The sequence below is a fragment of the Trichosurus vulpecula genome, chromosome 1 (genome assembly GCF_011100635.1).
Source record: "Trichosurus vulpecula isolate mTriVul1 chromosome 1, mTriVul1.pri, whole genome shotgun sequence".
Classification (NCBI taxonomy): Eukaryota; Metazoa; Chordata; class Mammalia; order Diprotodontia; family Phalangeridae; genus Trichosurus; species Trichosurus vulpecula.
In genome coordinates this window covers 286813206-286827745 of record NC_050573.1, presented here as the reverse complement: position 1 = coordinate 286827745, position 14540 = coordinate 286813206, and the positions used below count along the sequence as shown (strand labels likewise).

Sequence of the window (14540 nt, the reverse complement as noted above, 5' to 3'; positions counted from 1 at the left end):
TAACAGTTTCACCAACAACACATTAGTGTGTCCATCTTTCCACAACTCCTCCAGTATTAACTTCTGATCCTATGCTAAAAGCTCATTTATTTAGCTTCACATCTTATTTGGCTCTGTTTCTTTATTGTACTATTCTATAATAGCCCATCAAGTCACTTTTTACCTATATAGTACATTAAATCTTCTGTGCTTTTGATAGGCTTTCTAGTAGATTTCTTGTTTCTTTGACTGTCAATTTTTTTTGTAGTGAGGGTGCTTGCCTCTTACTGTGACTTATTAGACTTGAGTTTATAGTAAAAGTAAATAGTCCTTGAGTGGAAAGGCCTGAGGGGCTGTCCTGAACATAGAGCCAATAAGCTTTATTTAATTTAATGACTTTGCATTATCTATTTTGTCTGCTTAGAGGTCTTTTGTCAATTTAATTAAATCTTACTTTTCTTATATCCTTGACCTTGTATTTAATCTGAGTCTCATGTTAATAGATAGTATAATTACTTCATTAAGTAAAAGGTGATATGTATCATGTATTTCTGTTGTAGATAGCTAAGTAGTAAGACCTATATGTATGCAGTCAGCCTCTCTTAACTAAAGTTTTTCTCTTATTGTTTATTTGTTCATCTTTGTTGCTTAATCTTTAATCATAGGCATTATCAATCTTCTTCATGTAGCAAACGTTCTAGTGTTTGATTTAGAATTAAGTACTGTCATTCATTGATGATATCTAATTTGAGAGGTTAAAACATTTCATATAAAAGGTGTTATTTTGAACAGTTTTGAATATTTGTGAAATAAAGTTCACAATTGAAATCTACAGGAGAGAATTTAAAAAAACCCACTAAACATTCCTAGACACCAGGAACATTAAGCTCATGACTTTGATTTATACTAGTTTTCACATTAAAGAATTTTATGACTTTTGAAAGATTATCACATTTTTGCATTGAATTTCAGTTCATATACAGTCTACAGAAATTAATTTAGAATTTTTAAAAGATTATAAAGCATGTAGAACTTGATGGTAAGCCATGCTTCTGAATAATTCTTAAATTGATTAGAAGTTATTTTTTCCAAGTTTGAATTAAGTTCCATGTACTTTATTAGATCCTCCCCCCCCCCCCCCCCCCCAAGGTACGCCGATTAGTCAGGTAGGCTCATTTGAAACTAATGGATAATAGCGTTAAGTTGTGTAACTTGCCATACCAGTTTTACAGTGTTTTTGTTTTGCTTAAAGTAGATGAAAGGTTTATTTAAGTGTGGCCACACTAGTACTGCATTCCTGATGATCTTGGTAGGTTAATGACAATCTTTGTCATAGAAATCAGGAAATGTGGGTTGAGCCTCCTGGATGCTTATATGGTTGGTTCATTAAAATGCTACCTACAGAAGAACAGAGATTGTCGGAAGAACTTGATAGGTAATGCTGCCTTTTGTGTGTCTTAACACGATTCTAATTTCTGTTTATTTGATCTTTTGACACTGAAATGTTTTCTGATATTCTGTAAGGGACTACTATAATAAGATTTTTAGAAAAAAATCATCTCGATAAATTTATTTACTTTTGTCTAAGCTTTAGTTTGTTTTAATGTAGGTGTTTTGGCTTAGTACTGGCTTTGTTACATTGTCAAATTGTATACTTTCTCTTCTGGTAACACATTCTACATCATTTAACTGAACTACCTTGACTTAAATGAAGCAGCTTTGCTGGGCATTCTTATTGTTAATGAAATAGTTAATGTTTATATAGATTGAGTTGAAAAGTTGCTGGACTTGAAACTTAGGGATGTTAGCAGGTTTGAGTGTTTAAAGCAATTTAACATCTGTCAAACTCAGCTAAGGTTCTTTTTTTTTAAATTAAATTAGTAGATAGAGATTTCTTTGTTTCCCAGTCATTCTTGTGAGGCATATATATTTGTGTATATGCTGGTGTGGAAGAAAAACTGTACATCAGTAACACTGTTTTGGGGCTTGTGTGCTTTTTCTTTTTGTTTATCTGAAATTTACTAAAAATGTGGATGAAGGCATTTAAGGCAAAATTATGATTCATTTAAAGAAATGTATCTATGAGAGTAAAGACTTTGAAAGGAAGTATTTTAGCCCATTATAGCAGAGTTATATATATATTTGTAAGAAATCAGTGGGATAAGAGAAGGTAAATGTGAGATTTGGCAAGCAAGACTTAAAGAAGTAGGGAACAGAGGAAAAGGATCTTTTCAGAAGTATTGATTTCTCCTTCCTATTCTACTTATTTAGTAGTAGTATTGACTCCAGTGCTGCACTAATTTGGATCTAATCTTACAATGAGATTGCTAATTTAAAATTTTCATCTTATTGCTATTGTTTCTAAGATGTTATTAAGAGTTGAATTTGTGTAGCACTTTAAAGTTAAAGTCTTGTTTTTGAGGTACTTTACACATATTATCTCATTTGATAATCAAAATAAGCATGTGAGGTAGGTAGTACAGATATTATCTCCTTTAAAATGATGAGGAATCTTAAGACCTAGAAAGGTTTTCTGTGGTTGTAATAACTAGTTACTTGTCATGAATAGTATTTGAACCCAGGTTTCTCCTGATTGCCTAATATCTTTTCCATATTCTATAAACCTCATTACTTAGGATGTTGAATGAGGTAAAAAAAAAAATTGTCTTTTTAAGACATAAGCAGATACATGGCTAGCACAGTTGCATTCTGCTTATAGCATTGTTGCATACTACTTGTATACTTATTCTCCCTATGGTGTTACGGAATTGAGAATTATCTCAAAAGGGAGAGATAATATGATCATTTTTGGCTAGAAGTGACTATATAATGGACCTAATAGTCCTAGTGTTGGAATATTCAGTTTATCTTATTATGACTAGTATTTAGTAGTTCATCATAATTGAATAACATAAAAAGTTTGAAAAGTCAACAACATAGCTTTAAATTAGGACTTTTCCCTTTCTTCTACTGTATTTCATTTAAAAAATACAGTTTCAGACAAGAGATTTTTCCCAAAGTCTTTTTAGACGTAGTATGCCTTTTATATAATTTTAAAAATCAGTACTAGTTTTTTCCCCATCTTGTTTTGTGTTGTCTTCATGGCTTTTATACTTGTAATGGTGACTTTTGCTATGTCTACTCATGTTTAGTTTAAAATTGAGGTATGTATATCTATATGGATGGAAATATGCTATTGACTTCTATCAGTATCTTATCAAAGGCCCAATTGCTTTTGCATATTTCAGAAAAACATTCATTTGAACTATAGGAATTTCATTGTAAAGATCTAATATCTTAGGCTAGTTATTAGGAATTTTCTGTGGTTATAGCTAAGTGATCAGGGCAGGAGGGTCCAAGGATGAGAAATGGTAGTTTGTACAGTTTTAACCCCTGGTCTAGACAAAGCTGCCTGGATTCTCAAGTGTCAAGAAGCTTACCATGTAGATGACATTGGCGTTGCTGGAAGTTCATAAAGGTAAAAAGGTAATAAAGCCTTAGTGCAAATTAGATTATCTATTTATACATACACATATAATATATACATTTTATTTATATTTATATGTGTTTTGCAAACTTTAAAGCACCATATAAATGTTAGCTATTACATTGGCTTCTATACCATGAAAACTTAATAAATGGTGCCAAAAAAGTTACTTTATTTCAACATGGAAGGTCTCTGAAGCTGATGGAAGTTTTTGAGATTTGCTACATAGTTAGCCTTCTTAACTTTTCTGCTTGTAACCTTTGGCTCTGTTGATCATCATCTCTTCCTTCATGATGAATCTCTCCTCTCTAGGTTTTCATGACACTGTTCTCTGCTAGTTCTCCTCCTACCTGTCTGACCACTCCTTTTTAGTCTCCTTTGCTGGCTCCTATTACCTGTGGGTGTCCCCAAGACTGTCCTGGGTACCCTTCTCTTTTCCTTCTACACTTTCTCACTCGATTATTGTGCTTATGCAGATTCCCAGATTTGTATACCTATCCCCAATTTCTCTTCTGAGCTATAGTCCCGTATCAATAATTGTATTTTGAACATCTTGAATTGCTTGTGGCATAGGCATCTAAAACACCAGATATTCAAAATAGAATTAGTTCTCTTTCTCTCCAAAATGCCCTTTTCAGCTTTCGTTTTCTAGCCCTTGGCACCTCCATCCTACCAGTCACCCAGGCTTACAGCCTCATTGTGTCATCTTCTATATCTCATTCTTACTCAATCTATATATCCAGGCTATGAAAAAAAAATATCTTGTCCTTTTTGCTTTCACAGTACATTCACTATATATTCTGGTCTATCCCTTTGTACAGCTGCCACTCTTCTCCCATCACAGACCCTGGTCACTTTTCACCTGGAGAAGTAGCCTGTCCACCTTATCTCCCTTCTTCGAGTCTTCTCTCCCTCTCTGCTTCAGCCTCCATTCAGATCAGTAGCTCAGGTGGCTCCCTACTACCTACCACCTCCAGAATCTATCTTTCCTTCTTGTCTTCCTCATTCTGCTCCCCTCCCCTCTCCCTTTTCACCATCCCTCCCTGTGTCCACATAGGGAATCGTACCTTACCTGTGGGTTCTCTGCCTAAAGGAATATAAATTTTGATCGCTGAAACCTCACAAGTTATCTTGGAGTTTATGGGCTAGATTTCTTATTAAGGACCACACCTTAAACCCAAATCACTCTGGCTTTCATTGATTGGCCAACAGTAGGTCCCTTCCCAAGCCTCACTTGATCTTTATTTGGTCTCAGATGGCTCAGAATGAGAGTAAATAGTAATTGTTTTTGTTTTGGCCAGAATCCCAGAGGATCTTCCCCTCCCACACTGATTTTTTTTTTCAATTAGGCAAGAGAGACCATTCTTTGCCTCATTTCTTACCTAGCCTTAATCACTAAATGGGCATTGCCTCAGTCACACCGAGACCTGGGAAAGACCTTAGCTTAAAAAGGTCAAAGACTCCTACTGCATCTCCAGTTGTCCTGATCTATGTCTTGCCACTAGACCCAGAGGGCTGCAGATGAGAGAGTGAGGCTGGTGACTTTGCCTAGCCCTGCCTCACTTAAATCCAATTCACTTGCAGGTCATGGTATCTTCCCGATCTCATGGTCTTCTTTGAGGATGAAGGACAAACAATAACAGCTACCTTCAGGATCAAATTGAGTCTTCTCCTTGGTATTTAAAGCCTATCACAGTTTAGCCCCTGCCTATCGTGGTCATGCATTCTGTGATCCAACTACATTGGCCCACTTGATCTTGCCTTTATACAACACTCCATTTCTTAATTCTTTGCTTTTTAACCACCTATCTTATATGCCTGGAATGCTTTCCCTTCTTGCATCCTAGCTTCCCCATTTTTTTTCGTGACTCAGCTCAAATCTAATATTCCTCCAAGATAAATAACATTTTCTATATGTCCAGTTGCTAGTTGTTGCCTCCATTAGAATGTGAGCTTCTTAAAGAGCTTCTTGTCTCTCTTTACATCCCCTCTGCCTAGGATAGTACCTGGCACATACTAAGTTAGTCAGTAAACATTTATTAAGCATTTGCTATGTTCTAGGAACTGAGCTAAGGGCTGCGGATATTAATAAAGGCAAAAGACAGCCCCTTTGCTCAAGGAGATTACAGTCTAGTGAGAGAAACACCATGCAAACAACCATATACAAACAAGAATTATACAGGATGAATGGGATATAATCAACAAAAGGAGAGTATTAGCATTGAGAGGGATTAGGAAAGGCTTCTTGCAAAAGGGAAGACTTTAGTTGAGACTAATCAGGGAAACTGGGAGGTAGAAATGGGGAGGGAGAGAGTTCTGGGCATGGAGATCAGCCATTAAAAAATTTCAGAATGTATCAAATTGAATAGTAGGGGTGATAATGGACATCCTTGTTTTACCCCTGATCTTATTGGGAATGCATCTAGCTTATCCCCATTACAAATAATGCTTGTTGATGGTTTTAGGTAGATGCTATTTATAATTTTAAGGAAGGTTCCTTTTATTCCTATGCTTTCTAGTGTTTTTGATAGGAATGGGTGTTGTATTTTGTCAAAGGCTTTTTCTGCGTCTATTGAGATGATCATATGGTTTCTGCTAGTTTTGTTGTTGATATGGTCAATTATGCTAATAGTTTTCCTAATATTGAACCATCCTTGCATTCTTGGAATAAATCCTACCTGGTCATAGTATATTATTCTCGTGATAAGTTGCTGCAATCTTTTTGCTAATATTTTATTTAAAATTTTTGCATCAATATTCATTAGGGAAATTGGTCTATAATTTTCTTTCTCTGTTTTGACTCTACCTGGTTTGGGTATTAGTACCATATTTGTGTCATAAAAAGAATTTGGTAGGACTCTTTCTTTACCTATTTTCCCAAATAGTCTGCAAAGTATTGGAATTAGTTGTTCTTTAAATGTTTGATAGAATTCACATGTGAAACCATCTGGCCCTGGAGATTTTTTCCTAGGGACTTCATTGATGGCCTGCTCAATTTCTTTTTCTGAGATGGGGTTATTTAGAAATTTTACTTCCTTTTCTGTTAACCTGGGCAGTTTATGTTTTTATAGATATTCATCCATATCTCTAAGGTTGTCAAATTTATGGGCATACAATTGGGCAAAATAATTCCTAATTATTGTTTTGGTTTCCTCTTCATTAGAGGTGAACCTTTTCACCCTTTTCATTTTTGATACTGGTAATTTGATTTTCTTCTTTCTTTTTATTAATCAAGTTGACCAAAGGTTTATCAATTTTATTGGTTTTTTCAAAAAACCAGCTCTTTGTTTTATTTATTAATTCAATAGTTTTCTTGGTTTCAATTTTATTAATCTCTCCTTTGATTCTCAGTATTTTTAATTTGGTATTTAATTGGGGATTTTTGATTTGCTCTTTTTCTAGCTTTTTCAGTTGTATGCCCAGATCATTGATCTCCTTTTTCCCTAATTTATTCATGTAAGCATTTAGGGATATAAAACTTCCCCTAAGAACTGTTTTTGCTGCATCCCGTAAGTTTTGGTATGTTGTTTCATTATTGTCATTCTCTTGAATGAAGTCACCCCTTCTATTCAATTTGGTACTAGAAACATTAGCTGTAGCAATAAGAGAAGAAAAAGAAATTGAAGGAATTAGAATAGGAAAAGAAGAAACTAAATTATCACTTTTTGCAGATGATATGATGATTTATTTAGAGAATCCTAGAGAATCAAGTAAAAAACTACTTGAAATAATAAACAACTTTAGCAAAGTTGCAGGATATAAAATAAACCCACATAAATCCTCAGCATTCCTATACATTACCGATAAAACCCAACAGCAAGAGATAGAAAGAGAAATTCCATTCAAAGTTACTGTAGACACTATAAAATATTTGGGAGTCTATTTGCCAAGACAAACCCAGGGCCTATATAAACATAACTGTGAAACACTTTTCACATGAATAAAGTCAGATCTAAATAAATGGAAAAATATCAGTTGCTCATGGTTAGGCCGAGCTAATATAATAAAAATGACAATTTTACCTAAATTAATCTATCCAGTGCCATACCAATCGAACTACCAAAAAATTATTTTACTGAGCTGGACAAAATAATAACAAAATTCATATGGAAAAACAAGAGGTCTAGGATATCTAGGGTAATTAATGAAAAGAAATGCTAGAGAAGGTAGCCATCAAAACTACCTGGTACTGGCTAAGAAACAGAGGTGTGGATCAGTGGAATAGGATAGGAATACAAGATGGAGAAGTCAGCAACTATAGCAATCTACTCTTTGATAAACCCAAAGAGGCCAGCTTCTGGGCTAAGAATTCACTATTTCACAAAAACTGTTGGGAAAATTGGAAAATGGTAGGGCAGAAACTGGGCATAGACCAATATCTTACACCATATACCAAAATAAAGTCAAAATGGGTTCATGATTTAGGAGTAAAGGCTGATACTATAAGTAATTTGGGAGAGCAAGGAATAGTTTACTTATCAGATTTATGGAAAAGAAAAGAATTCATGACCCAAAAAGAGATAGAGAGCATTACAAAATGCAAAATGGATAATTTTGATTATGTTAAATTGAAATGTTTTTGTGCAGAAAAAGCCAATGCAACAAAAATTAGGAGGGAAGAAGAAAATTGGGAGAAAATCTTTACAACTAGTGTCTCTGATAAAGGCCTCATTTCTAAAATATACAAGGAACTGAGCCAAATATATAGGAATACAAGCCATTCCCCAATTGAGAAATGGTCAAAGGATATGAACAGGCAGTTTTCAGAGGAAGAAATTAAAGCTATCTACAGGCATATGAAAAAATGCTCTGGATCACTACTGATTAGAGAAATGCAAATCAAAACAACTCTTAGATCCCACATCTCTCCTGTCAGATTGGCTGAAATAACAAAACAGGAGGATGATAAATGCTGGAGAGGATGTGGGGAAATTGGAACATTGTTGCATTGCTGGTGGAGTTGTGAGCTGATCCAGCCATTTTGGAGAGTAATTTGGAACTACGCCCAAAGGGCGTACCTTCATACTCTTTGACCCAGCAATACCCCTTCTAGGGTTGTATCCCAAAGAAATCACACAAGCGGGAAAGGGACCCATATGTACAAAAATATTTATAGCAGCTCTCTTTGTGGTAGCCAAGAATTGGAAATCAAAGGGATGCCCATCAATTGGGGAATGGCTGAACAAGCTGTGGTATATGAAGGTAATGGAATACTATTGTGCCATAAGAAATGGGGATGATACGGACTTCATAACAACCTGGAAAAACCTACACGACATAATGCTGAGTGAGCGGAGCAGAGCCAGGAGAACATTGTACACAACCACATATATATATATATATGGATTCCATGAGGACCAACCCTGACAGACTTCGCTCTTCTCCGCAACACAAAGTGCAAGGACAACTCCAAAGGACTCACAATGGAGAATGCTATCTACATCCAGAGAAAGAACTATGAAGTTTGAATGCAGATTGAGGCACACTTTATGCTCGCCTTTTTTCTTCTCTTTTGTTTTTGTTTTTGGGTTTTTTTTTTGGTTCTGTTTCTTCTTTCTCGTGATTCATTCCATTGGTCATAATTCTTCTCCACAACTTGACTAGTATATAAATTAATTTCATGTGAAGTTATACGTGGTAGTTATATGAGATTCCATGCTGTCTTGGGGAGGGAGGGGAGAAAATCTGGAACTCAAAATTATGTAGAACCATGTGTTGTAAACTAAAAATAAAAAAAAATTAAAATTAAAAAGAAAAAAAATTTCAGAATGAGGGGATGAAGTGTATAGTGTTAGGAAGAGCAAGGAGGCCAATATGACTAGATCATAAAGTGGGAGACTTGAAGTCAAATGAAAAGGTTTGGAAAGGGGTGACTAGGTAGTGCAGTAAGTAGAGCACTGGCCCTGGAATCAGGAGGACCTGAGTTCAAATCCAATCTCAGACACTTGACACACTTACTAGCTGTGTGACCTTGGGCAAGTCATTTAACCCCAATTGCCCTGCCTTCCCCTCTCAAAAGAAAAAAGCTTTAAAAAAAGGTTTGGAAAGTCCATTGTGATGGTTAAGATAGTGAAGGCCCAGTTGTGATTATGTAACTGAAACTTCTAGTGAATCCACCTAGTATAATTTTAGGATCATCTTCAAATTCGTTTAGTAGTTGTAGGGGTGAATAAGAGCAAATGCAGCAGGTGGTAGGAATATTCCAGGCTTGAGGCTTGGCAGGGTAAGATCAGGCAATAGGATCAGGGTTCAGGGGATTCTAAAGAGATTATAGTCTGTGCAGGGTTTAGGAAAGAACTAAGGAGTAGAGGTAGGAGAAGTCACATGAGGATGAAGGACAGGGTTTGGCATTGCAAGGAAGGGGACTAGGCACACATTTCCCCCTTTGGTTCTGGTACAGTCAGATGAGTACACTTCTTATTGAGACAACAGATTTTGATAAGAGTTCATGAGTATTTAAGTGGCACATTGGTGGTGAGGGCAAGATCCAAAGGTATGACCATCCCTGCGTGTAGCCGAGGGAGAGGAGTGGGTCATGGGAAATGAGTAAGTTGAAGAATTGGAAAATTAGGGTATTTGAAAAAGTATTTCTATCTCTGATTTTGTAGGTATCAAAATTCCCTCTATGTGGGAGGGCAAGAATTGGAGAAGAGAGAGACTGTGAGCCAGGCATTGAAGTCACTGAGGAAGGATTCAGAGTGCCCTGGAATCTTGATTGGGTAATAAACATGGAATGTATGAACTGCTAATCATGGTTACTAATCTACTATTGTCTTCTGATATTCTTCCTACACTATTTCCTCTCAGTCTTTACTGAATGATGATGGTGGTAAAGGGAGATCCAGGAAGTAGCAACGGAGAAGGAAACAGTATTCCAATTCTCCCGCCACAACCAGTGAGTCGGGATGAATGAGTGAAAGTGCAGCCAGTAAGAGCCATTTCTCAGTGTGTGCAAGAAGATGGAAGAATCAGAGGAAAAGACTTACGACGAAAGCTCATTTGTTAGCTATGGAGCAGGCATTCCAGATAGCACCGTGTAAGGGGTGGTCCTGGATAGTTTTCTAGTGAAACATTGCAGGGATTTGATTGAGGAGAATGTGTAACAGAGTGGTTAGTGAGGGACTAAGAATGAGGTTTGAGTGATTGTAAGGTGGGTTCAGAATTGTTAGAATGGGGAGGCATTGATGTAGGGTACAGGAAATGCTTAGTAAATTCTTGTTGTGTGATTGAAAGTTATCCCACCACATGGAAGGTTCGTTTGGGAAGCTTAAATTTTACTGTGTGCAGGGTAGATACACAAATTTTCAAATATGAGTTGAGGAAGGAGAGAAAACTCAGTTCAGGAGATCTGGGAATTGTTTGAAGTGCCTGAGCTTCATTTTGGATGATGATGATTAGGATTAGGGGTTTAGGGATAGTTGAAGTTAAGAAAGGAGTTTCTAGAATACCGCAAACTAGGAATAGCATTGCTTGCTTATGTGAATGCTTAGCTTCAGTTTAGGAATCAGCTAGTCATTCATTTTAGCCATAATACAGATTTATGTGAAGGGGAATAATGCAAAGTAATAATGGTTATGTTGGAAATAGATTGTAGAAAGCCTCAAGTACCAGAGTAAGAAAGTTGTGTTTTTAGTATAATGTTGAAAATTTTAGCTAAAGAATTTTTGAAGATGAGCAAATTCTGATAATATATGCATTCCCAAATATGTTAATCTGGTAGTAAATCAAACGCTTAGGAAAATTGAATTAATTCTTTTTACTACTTTAAATGTGAGAAGTGGTTGGTGATTTCATTGGCTCTGTGGATTCAATTATCATCTCTGTGCTGATTCTCAAATATACTTACTCAGCCCTTACCTTTTAACTGACCTTTAATCTCTCACTTCCAACTTTCTCTTAGATATTTTGAACTGAATGTTCCATAGTCATCTTAAACCCCAAATGTCCAAAACTGAACTCATTCTCTTTCCCTTGAAACTCCACTTTTAACTTCCCTGTTACTGTTGAGGTAAAAGGTCTTCCCAGTCCCCCAAAATTGCAATCCACATGTTATCCTTGGTTCCTTACTCTTTTCAGTCTTCTTATACTTCATTACTCTCCACACATTTTTTTTTCCATTCAGTGACACTGGCCTTCTTGCTGTACCACAATCAAGACACTCAACCGTTAAGCCCTGGGCCTTTCTCAGGCTATCCCCAATGCCTGGAATGCTCTCTCCCTTCTCATCTCTAACTACTGTCTTCCTTGACTTCCTTTAATTAAGGCTCAACTAAAATTTGATCTTATGCAGGGATTCTTTCACAGTTTCTCTTTAATTCTTCTGCCTTTTCTCTTTTAATTACTTCCTACTTATCCTGTATATAACTTGTTTGTACATATTGTTTCCTTGTTGTATCCATTAAGCCCTGTGAGCTCAGGGACCATCTTTTGCCTGTTTTTCTATCCCCAACACTTAACATGGTACCTGGAACATAGAAATGTTCACTGAGTCAGTGACATACCTCTCCTCTCCATTTTGTCACAAAGTCTTGTCAGTTCTACCTTGACAACATCTTTCAGTATTTCCCCCACCCCCATTAAGGCCTTCATCAGCCTCCAGCCTAGACTTTTGAAATAGCCTTCTGGTTTATTCCTGAATTTCAAGTCTGTCCCTATTCTAGTTTATCCTGCATTGATTTGTCAGATTGTTCTTCTAAAAGCACAAATTTGACCATGTCAGTAACACTCAGTGGCACCATATTACCTTCCAGAGGAAATAGAAAATCTTATATTTGGCTTTTTAAGCCCTCCATACTCTGTGTCCTTCCTTCTGTTCTGGTCTTATTATTATTACTCCTTAATCCGCTCCACATGTTCTGCAATCTGTTTCTGCACCAGATAGTACGTCTTACAACTGTATATTCTCTTTCTTTTTCTTCCGTCAGTTTTATTGATGTGGTCTTGTTATTATTTTTACATTACATAATTTATTTATAGGGTACTCTCAGAAATATGCATAATCATGCAAACCAAATTTCCTTAATGTCTGTATAAAAATATATATCTCATACTGTCCCTTTAGTTTTATCACCTTTCTGTATCGGATAGAATGTTTTTTCATTGGTCCTGTGGAATGATGAATGGTTATTGTATTCTTATAAAAAGGTAAAAGAAAAGGAAAAACAGCGTAGATCAGTACATTGAAAACATCAGAAAACATGTGAAATGGGCAACAACTGTGGACCTCCTACCTCCGTGAAGGGGTAGGTTGGGAATGTCCTTTCATATTTCTTTTTTCGAGTTATGCTTGGACTTTATAATTTTGCAATTTTCAGTTAATTTGTTATGCTTTTCTATTTACATTGTTATCGTTGTGTATATTGTTTTCTTGGCTCTCACTTTACCCTGCATTAGTTTATTTAGATCTTATCATGTCTCAGTCCTTAGATTCATCTGCCACAATTTGATAAGCCATTCCCCAATTGATGGACATCTATTTTGTTTCCAATTTCTTGCTATGAAAAAATGCTGTTTATAAATATTTTGGTGTATATGGTTACTTTCTTATTACTGGTTTACTTGGGTATAAATCTCACAATGGAATCTCTGGGTTAAAGGGTATTGGCAGTTTAGTCATCTTATTTGCATAATTCCAAATTGCTTTCCAAAATTCTTGCACCAGTTCACAGCTCCACTAACGGTCCATCAATGTGACTGTTGCCACAACCTCTCCAGCTTTGATTGTGGCATTTTTTTGTTATCCTTAAAAATTTGCAGTGTGTAAGGTGAAACTTCAGAATTGCTTTGTTTTCTAATTCCCTTAATATTCATGTTAATTGTCAATACTTTGCAATTCTTCTTTTGAAAACTGTTTATATTCCTCAGACCATCTATTGGGGAATGGCTTTTAGTATTTATAGGATTGAGTAGATTCTTTGTAGAAGCTTTGCAGTTTTCATGTAAGGAAAGTTATCTGTTTTATCTTTTGTAGTTTCCCCTGTACCTTGTTTGGTGAAGAATTCATCTATAAAACTGTTCATAGATCTTTCAAAGCAATGTTGTTGCTGCTACCTTGCATTATTCTGATTCTGTTCACTTCATTCTTCATTTTAGGTCCTCAAAATTGTTCTCTTTTAGTAATATTTGCTATAGTGTAAATTCTTCTGATTTTGAATCAGTTCTTATAAGTCTTTCCATGTCTTTTGTAATCATATGTTTCTTACTGTACAGTAGTACTCGTATCACATTCATGTACCAAAACTCATTCAAACATTCCTCAATTGATGGACATTCTTTTAGTTTGCAGTTTTTTGCCACCACAAAAAGAGCTGTGACAAATACTATTGTACGTAAAGGATCTTTTCCTTTTTGATTACTCTGTATTTTCACTTCCTGTCCCCATACTTAGGATGCTTCCCTTCCGCACCTTTGCCTCCTGGTTTCCTTCAAGCCCAAATACTGTCCTACTTTCTGCAAGAAGCTTTTGTTAGTCCTCCTTAACCTTAGTGTCTTTCCTCTGGTACTAATCTTGCTTCTATCTTATGTGTACATAGTTGATGGCATATTGGCTCCCCTATTATAAGAATGTGATTTAACTGAGAGCAGGGACTCTTTTTTTGCTTTTCTTTTTGTATCCCCAGTATTTAGCAGTACCTGGTTCATCGTAACATGGTTGCTGTTTAATAAATACTTGTTGAGTTTTCTTGATTTTATCAAGTTAAGTATATGACAGAACATATGAACCTTATGAAATAGGTTGGCTTGGATATGAGAGAAGCTGCTAGGTAGGTGTCTGGGTCTCATGGAAACTTCAGTTTAAAGTTTAGAAGTATCTAATTTTTTTAAATGCTAAAAATAGTTCAGATGCCTTTGCCTAGTTTTCAGGACCATTTCATGGATGTTTCTGTCTTTTTCTCTCTAGCTTTGAAGGTATTTAGCGGTACCTCTGTGTAATCTATAAGTCTTATCTATAACTCGTTGATGGTTTCACACAAATATTTTAATAGCTCATAATAATAGTAGTTGACACCTAGGATTTTTTCAATTTTATAATACTATTGGTTTGGTTATGTCAGCAGTTTTCCTCTCATTATGT

The 14540-nt window shown here is 35.8% G+C and overlaps 1 protein-coding gene across 7 annotated transcripts in view; it reads left to right on the top strand.

Moving 5' to 3' along the window:
• NCOA2 (nuclear receptor coactivator 2) overlaps positions 1-14540 on the top strand; it is a 328725-nt gene that overhangs the window by 107436 nt on the left and 206749 nt on the right. For 4 of the 7 annotated variants that reach the window (XM_036740614.1, XM_036740642.1, XM_036740635.1 and 1 more), the window contains exon 3: positions 10075-10185. The exons of 2 other annotated variants lie outside the window; for them this stretch is intronic. The gene's annotated coding sequence lies outside the window, so the exon portion shown is untranslated. Of the gene's footprint in view, positions 1-10074; positions 10202-14540 lie in introns of all 7 variants that reach the window. One more of the 7 variants, XM_036740629.1, reaches the window with a different exon arrangement.